This window comes from Chinchilla lanigera, unplaced genomic scaffold (assembly GCF_000276665.1).
Source record: "Chinchilla lanigera isolate Chin_1 unplaced genomic scaffold, ChiLan1.0 scaffold00045, whole genome shotgun sequence".
Classification (NCBI taxonomy): domain Eukaryota; kingdom Metazoa; phylum Chordata; class Mammalia; order Rodentia; family Chinchillidae; genus Chinchilla; species Chinchilla lanigera.
Window position 1 is genome coordinate 15,017,691 of NW_004955446.1, and position 7,152 is coordinate 15,024,842.

Below are 7,152 nucleotides of genomic sequence, written 5' to 3' on the forward strand. Positions count from 1 at the left end.
ACCTAATCTGCAGAGGAGCACACCAGGGGCCAGTCCTAAGGATAGTACCTTTAGAAGCCAGCTTCAAATGTTACTCAGTCAGTACATACACTGTAGTTTTTTGGACAGGATGATATCAGTATAACTAACAATAGATTCTCTTCCTTTTCCCCAGATGGAGATTTAGGACTGCATAGGCCTTCTGTAACAGTTTTCTGAAATGATCAATTCACAGTTTCTCTGTGTACCATTGAGGAAGTACCTGCTAGAGTATGTGTGTTCCTTTTTATTTTCCAGTGCATAAAACAAGGTAGATTTTAAACCATGGCGACAGATATTGCTCAGAGAAATTATATAGTAATACTGGATTCTAAACCAGATGCCCAGATTCTGAGATCTTTGTGTTTGTCCTTTCCCAAACCAAAGAGATTTTTAGAGGGTAATTAAAAATTCACTATAGAATACATTCCTACAATCCTTTATTCAAAGTCTTTAGCATAAAATATATTTTGGAATTCAGAATATTTTTAAGTTAAGAAAGAAAATTTAAAATGTACATACCATATATTATATAGCATATCAAGAAGGTTCTGGGGTACTATGTCAATGTCAGACAGGCATCCATCAAGAGTGCAGTAGCATGTGCTAAGTAAAACAAACATTGCACATTTGCTCTTACATATGGAATCTAAAGTAGCAAAACTCATTGAAACAGAGAGGAGAATAGTGATTGTTAGGGGTGGAGAAAGAGGGAAGTAGAGAAGTGGTAGTCAAATGGTGTAAAATTTCAGTTATTCAAGATGAGTACATTCTGAAGATGCAAGGTACACCCTGGTGACTACTACAGATTGGATATATACCTTTCAAAATACAGAGATTCAATGCCCAGTGTAATAGTACTAAGACATGGATCCTGCAGAGAAGATTCAGTCATAAGAGGTCTTCCATTGTGAGTGGTATTAAAGTCTTCCACACAGCTTTCAGCTCTGATGTCCTTTTATCTTCTACCTTTTCCGTGTGAACACACAGAGCCCCCTCCCCAGAGGACAGTAACAAGTGCCATCTCTGAAGCAAGAAAGCATCCTGCATTAGAAATCAGAACTTGCTGATACCTTGATCTTAGACTTCTCAGACTGTAGAACCATGGGAAAATGAATTTCTTTTCTTAATACATTACCTAATGTTTTGTTAGAGCACTACAAATAGGCTATAGTCATTGTCATTGGCAATATCATATTATACACTTAAAATTTACTAAGTGTATAATCTGAAGTGCAGCTGAAGTGTTCTGACTGTACAACGAATGAAAATAAAGAAAAAATGGTAACTGTATTTGGGTACATATATGGTAACTAGCTTGACTATTGTGAACATTTCACAATGTATACATATATCAACATACCTGATTGAAGACTTCAGTTTTTATTTATTTATTTATTTTTGGTTTTTTGGTCCAGTACCCGGAATCGAACTCATGACCTCATGCTTGTCAGGCAGGGCGCTGTGCCACTGATCTAATTCTCCAGCCTGAAGACGTTAAATATGTAGAATTCCTGCTTGTCAATTACACCTCAATAAAGTTGAGAGAAATAAGAAGAGAGAAGTCTCACTTGATATTTCAACAGTGGAAGATTAATGTAAGAGATTGTTTGCACAGGTATGGAGAAATGAAAGAATATAGTAGAAAACAATGAGAAACTCAGAGAAAATATAGCAAGAAGAGCTTATTAAAATTAGAAGGGACAGAACATTGCTTAAGTGAAGGTATGAGGCTTATTCTAGGAATGTGAAAGATACTTGAAAGCAGGAATAAAAGTCTGAAATGATTCTGTTGGGAAACTGGCAAATGGGAAGAAGCAAGTTCCCCTTTCCTTCTCCTGCCTACTAATCCTCCTTCAGTACCACTTGCTAGGGAAGCATAACTGGAGAAATGTAGTTTCCAGAGTCTTTGATGCACTTCCCCAAATTCCAGTGCAGAAGGATGGATTGAAATCATGAGACAGTGACTGAAATATATATATAAAATTTTATATGCATGTATATACTTCACCCCAAGTAGGAACAATAAACAGGCTGCATAGCACTTTACCTTTGGCTGCAATTGAACAGTACAAGTTCGTATGGCAAAGAGACTGAAAATCACGTCCTTCAGGTAATATGACTTCTCTCTATATTCAGGGAGAATGGAGAAGAGTAATTCAAATGTGTGGGGATCCACCAGGGTACTTACTGTCAGACATAGTAATCCAAATTAAAAACAGTATTGATGAAGACTGTACTTTGCAGTTGTTTTCTACTTCTTAATGCCCTGACTTTATACTGCCCTTAGAAGTTTTGATTTTTAGAAACTTTGTACAATGACGTCGTGTCCTAAAAACAACAAAACAAAACTTCAGAGTCCAAAGAACTAACTATTGGAAAGTTAAGCTCCTTTTCTCAAAAGCATGTGTCAGTCCCCTTGGTTGGAAGTTCCTGCAACTCTAAAGGAAAATTTATTTATATTAACCTTGAAACTTTCACCAGATTTTACCATTTGTCACCTTTGTTAAAACCCTCTGTATAAATAACCCTAACCCTGAGTTTAAAAGCTGTGTATTTATTTATCCAGCTGACTAACTTAGGCATCTCAGGTTACCCGGGGAATGACTGATAATGGAGTAGGGTAGCTTTTCGCATGTTCAGCCCTTTTCTTCTGCCAATAGGAAGAAAGTAACATCTTTTTCAAGTCTTAACCTTGGGCTTACAGGTGATGTGCAGCAGTACAATGAGAATCAGTACATAATGGAACTGATAATCATGGGTAGGATGAAAGCACAGAAAAGTGAGGCATGAAGGCAGAAATTGAATTTTCCTGTGTTAGAAGATGACCTAAAAATCAGATGTGTTTTCCAATTAATGCAATAAAGTTATAGTATGAAACCAGAGGCTGCTGAATATAAACATACATTGCATTGCTTCAAAAATCCTAGGACCTATATATGCAATTTTGGAAAAAAAAATATGACATTGGGGAAGACTTTGCCCAGCCCATAGACTATTTAAGAAACTTGAATTTATTTTTCTGCTTGCTAGAAAAATTCTTTAATTAAATAGACCTGTGTACAACCATACAGATGGAGACAAAATGCAATGGAAGAGAAATTAGAGAAAAGGAATCATAAAGAGACCAGGTCAGGGGAGTTGGGGAGAAAGGAAAAGTCCTTAGAGAAACTATCCAAGGTGAGCTGGGTTTCTTGCCTGCTTTTCCTTACTTCACCATCCTCAAATTTACTATCAAGGCTCTATCTCTTCATTCAGCTCCTCAGAATCTTGCGATGACCTATTGTTTCCAATAGAAAATTCAATCAGAGAAAGTCAAAAATTTACCAGTCTTTTTAAAGAGTATCACAGATTGTTTTTCTTGAAATAAAGGAATCAAACAGAATTCAAAACAGTGGTGAGATTATTGAACAGAAAATAATTTCTCTGCTGGGCATGGTGGTGCACGACTGTAATCTCAGAACCCTGGGAGGCCTCGATCAGTTCGAATCCCTCCTGGGTAATTTAGGGAGACTTTGCCTCAAGACCAAAAATGGAAATGGGTTGGGAGGCAGCTTAGTGAGAAGGCTCAGTGTCCAATTTTTTTTCTCATTCAATTTTTAAGTTGTATGTACTCCCATTTCTCCTACTTTTATAAGTGGTATTGTCAGTGTGTTCGATTCCTTTATTCTTCTTCTACTTTTATTAGTATATGTTTGCAGTACATAGTGATTATGTTCACTTTCAGGAATTGGTGTATGTACACAACACATTTCAGTTCCCTTCTTTTTCCCAAAAAGAATGGATGGATATAGACCTTGACTCCAGAGTTTTTAAATATAAATGACAGACCAAAGATTAAAGCAGCAGTGTTGTCAACCACTTGATTTAAATGTCTCTGAACAGCATTTTTCTGTCTGTGTTTAAATCCAAATGACACATATGAATTGTAAGGATGGAAAATTATCACACAAATGAAAATGTTCTGTGTCTGTTATGGCTACCTGCACAGGGGATGCAGTAGCTGTTCATTTGCATGGAAAGCTCTGCTTGCTCAGTGGTGTTCATTTTTGAGCACAAGCTATAGAAATAGGATAAGGAACTGCACTCTGCGACCCACTTTGCCTGAAAGTCTGTGAATATCTCTTCCCTATTATCCCCTCTAAAACCTACCAAAATGTAAAGAGAGAGAAGGGGAGGAGGAGAAGAAAGAGGAAGAGGAAGATGAGAGCCCAAAGATGATGACAGTGAAGACAAAGTTGAAGATGAAGATGAAGAAAAAGGACGTGAAGAACTAATTATTCTTTTTCTTAATATAATTTCTTGCTGAAGTAAGCTAAATACAAATCTCTTTTGTAGATATGTAATGAAAGGGGAACAAGAAACACTTTCATCACAAGAAAGTTCTTTTTTATTTTTGTTATAGATTAGAAGATTTAACATTTCTCTAAACTGAACTACCTCTATCTACTAAAAGAAGTTTTCTAATTACATATGTTGGATATCAGGAAATACTTCCCTGAAAAGAAAATGCTAGAAAATTATGCATTTCCTTGTGTATTTCTCTTGCTAAATTCATTTCTTACTAATGCCTTTTTGTATTCTATTGCCAAACTATAGAAATGATGCTCTCCTATTTCTTCCTTGCACTCATATGCTTCTGCTTTTGAAATTTACTGTTCCAAACTTTACTGCCATATCCACAGTGCTTCAGCAGAGCAGACGATTTCAGATGAAAGAGCCTGGAGAAATACGTATATATTTTTCTAAAGAAAAACAATATAGCAAAGCTCAAGATAAAGAGGAAAAACAACAAAAAAGGAAAGTAGAGAATTTTGAAGCTTCTAGCACCTGTAAGTAGAGCCAAAGTCTAACACAGCCAAAGTCTAACTAGATTGTCATGCATTCTCACACAAACCATTTCTTTACCTCAGTCCTCAGTAATACAACAGACATGTTCAGGTTTTAATCAAAACTGACATGGGGCTGGGGATATAGCTCAGCAGCACAAGCGCATGCCTGGTAAATGCGAGGTCCTGAGTTCGATTCCCAGTAACCAAAAAAAGAAAAAAAACCTAACAAAATATGTCAAAAGTCAAGTAAAGGCAGTGTGAAGTAATAAAGCAGTAGTTAGATTCAACATGAAAGTTGTCATATGGTAAATTTAATATAATTATGAGTAGTATGCTCAAGGATTTGTTGAAAAAAAGAAGTAGGTAAGAAGAGATGGTTAAGAAAAGGCATGGGAATTCTAAGAAAGAATCAGAAGGAAAAGTTAGATATCAAACGAGTATGTCAGACCTGAATAGTGCCTTCAAGGTACTCAGCAGCATATCTGGCACAGCTAAGGAAAGGATTTATAAGTTTGGCATTAAGTGAATTAAAATTTTCTTAAATTGAAAAACAAAAACAAAAAACAAAGAAAAAACAAAGTAAAGGAAAATACCAGAAAAGAACAGATCACATAAATAATGCAGAACAATTTCTATAGGTGTAATGTATGTGTAATTGGAATATTAGAAGAAAAAGAAAAGAAAGACAGCAATGTCACCAGGAGTGGGAAAAAGAGACCAGCAATAAGGTACCCGGGTTTTGTAGGAGGTGACATAGTATTACTTGAAGGCAGACCTAAATTAATTTAAAACATTTATTGCAAACTGTAAGGCTACTACCACTTTTTTTTTATAAAGAAGCATAATTAACTAATTAGGAGGGAAGGTAAGATTGAATGATAGAAAATTCTCAGTTACAACTAGAGAAAATAAAGAAAGGGAAGGAAGCAAAGAAGAAATGCAAACAGTAGAATATATTTACAAGCATTTGATCCATCCATATTACTTTAAATGTAAATTATTTAACATTATTAAACAGTAGAAATTGTCAGAGAGCATGCAAAAAAGCAATACCCAACTGCTATATGCTGTCCATGACTGAACTGGGCCATAAAGGAAAAACAAGTGTCTACCCTGACACTCTCAATCCTTGTAAGAACTGGGACATCAAATAATGGGCAATTGAGTGTTTACTTTTTGTTTCTTATTTTACCTTTCTTAAGAATTGTTTCAAGTGTGTATATTTCAGAAATGTCAGTAAAGAGCTACGGTTTCCAAAATTTTGCTGTAGTAGGAATTGAAGAATTTTCTCATTATTTTCTATTCAACAAAATTTGGGCTAGCCATGGCAATGCATGCCTATAATATGGTTTCTGTAGTGTTGTGGTTATCACATTCACCTGACATGCCTATAATGCCAGATATTGGGAAAGAATGAGCCAGGAGGATTTTAAATTTCCAGACAATTCTGGAAATTTAGCAAGATCCTGTATCCAAAACAAAACAAAACATAAAATATCCAAAAAAATCCTGCTAGAGATTTAGATTTGTGGTGGAGTACTTGCCTAACATATGTAAGGTCCTGGGTTCAAATTCCTGCAACCTCCCTCCTCCAAGAAAAAAAAAAAAAGAAAAAGAAAAAGAAAACCAGATGTGGTCAATATATGTTGTACTTTTTATGAAAGATAGTGATGAAAAGACATAAACTTTCTGAGAAAATTAAAACAAATCATCATTTATTGTGTTTAAAATTTATAGTTGACTTCTTTAGACATCCTCAAATGCTTGCTGCTGCTGGCAATTCCAAATTCTAGCAATTCTTTTGATATGTGCCTATCCTGCTAGTGATATTTCCCCTACAGACTATTGGGTTGGAAAACAGTCCTCAGATTTTACAATTTCTTCATTTTTCAATTCTATTTGCACAGAAACAGTCGTGCATAAGTTTGATTGGCTGAATTGCAGGGTGCACCTCAGGACATCTGGTGAATTCCACATAGGTCTCTAAGATAATGTCTGCCACTTATCTCTGAAAGCCTATGCACTCCCCAGCCCCTACAGAGTAATAGCTACCTTTGCTTCAGGACTCACTTTCACGTTAAGTTTTTAATAACTTCATCAGATAAAGCATGTGATGGTAATCATATCATAGAAAACATCTTGATTTCTTTTACTATTTGTCTGCTTTCTCTGACCTCTGTGGAAACTTGCTTTTAAACTCAATTGTATTCCTCTAATGTAAGAAAAAGACTACAGATTATGTTTTGGTAACATAAAAGATCATAATATTTCATAAATAATCACAAAATTATTATTACACTTA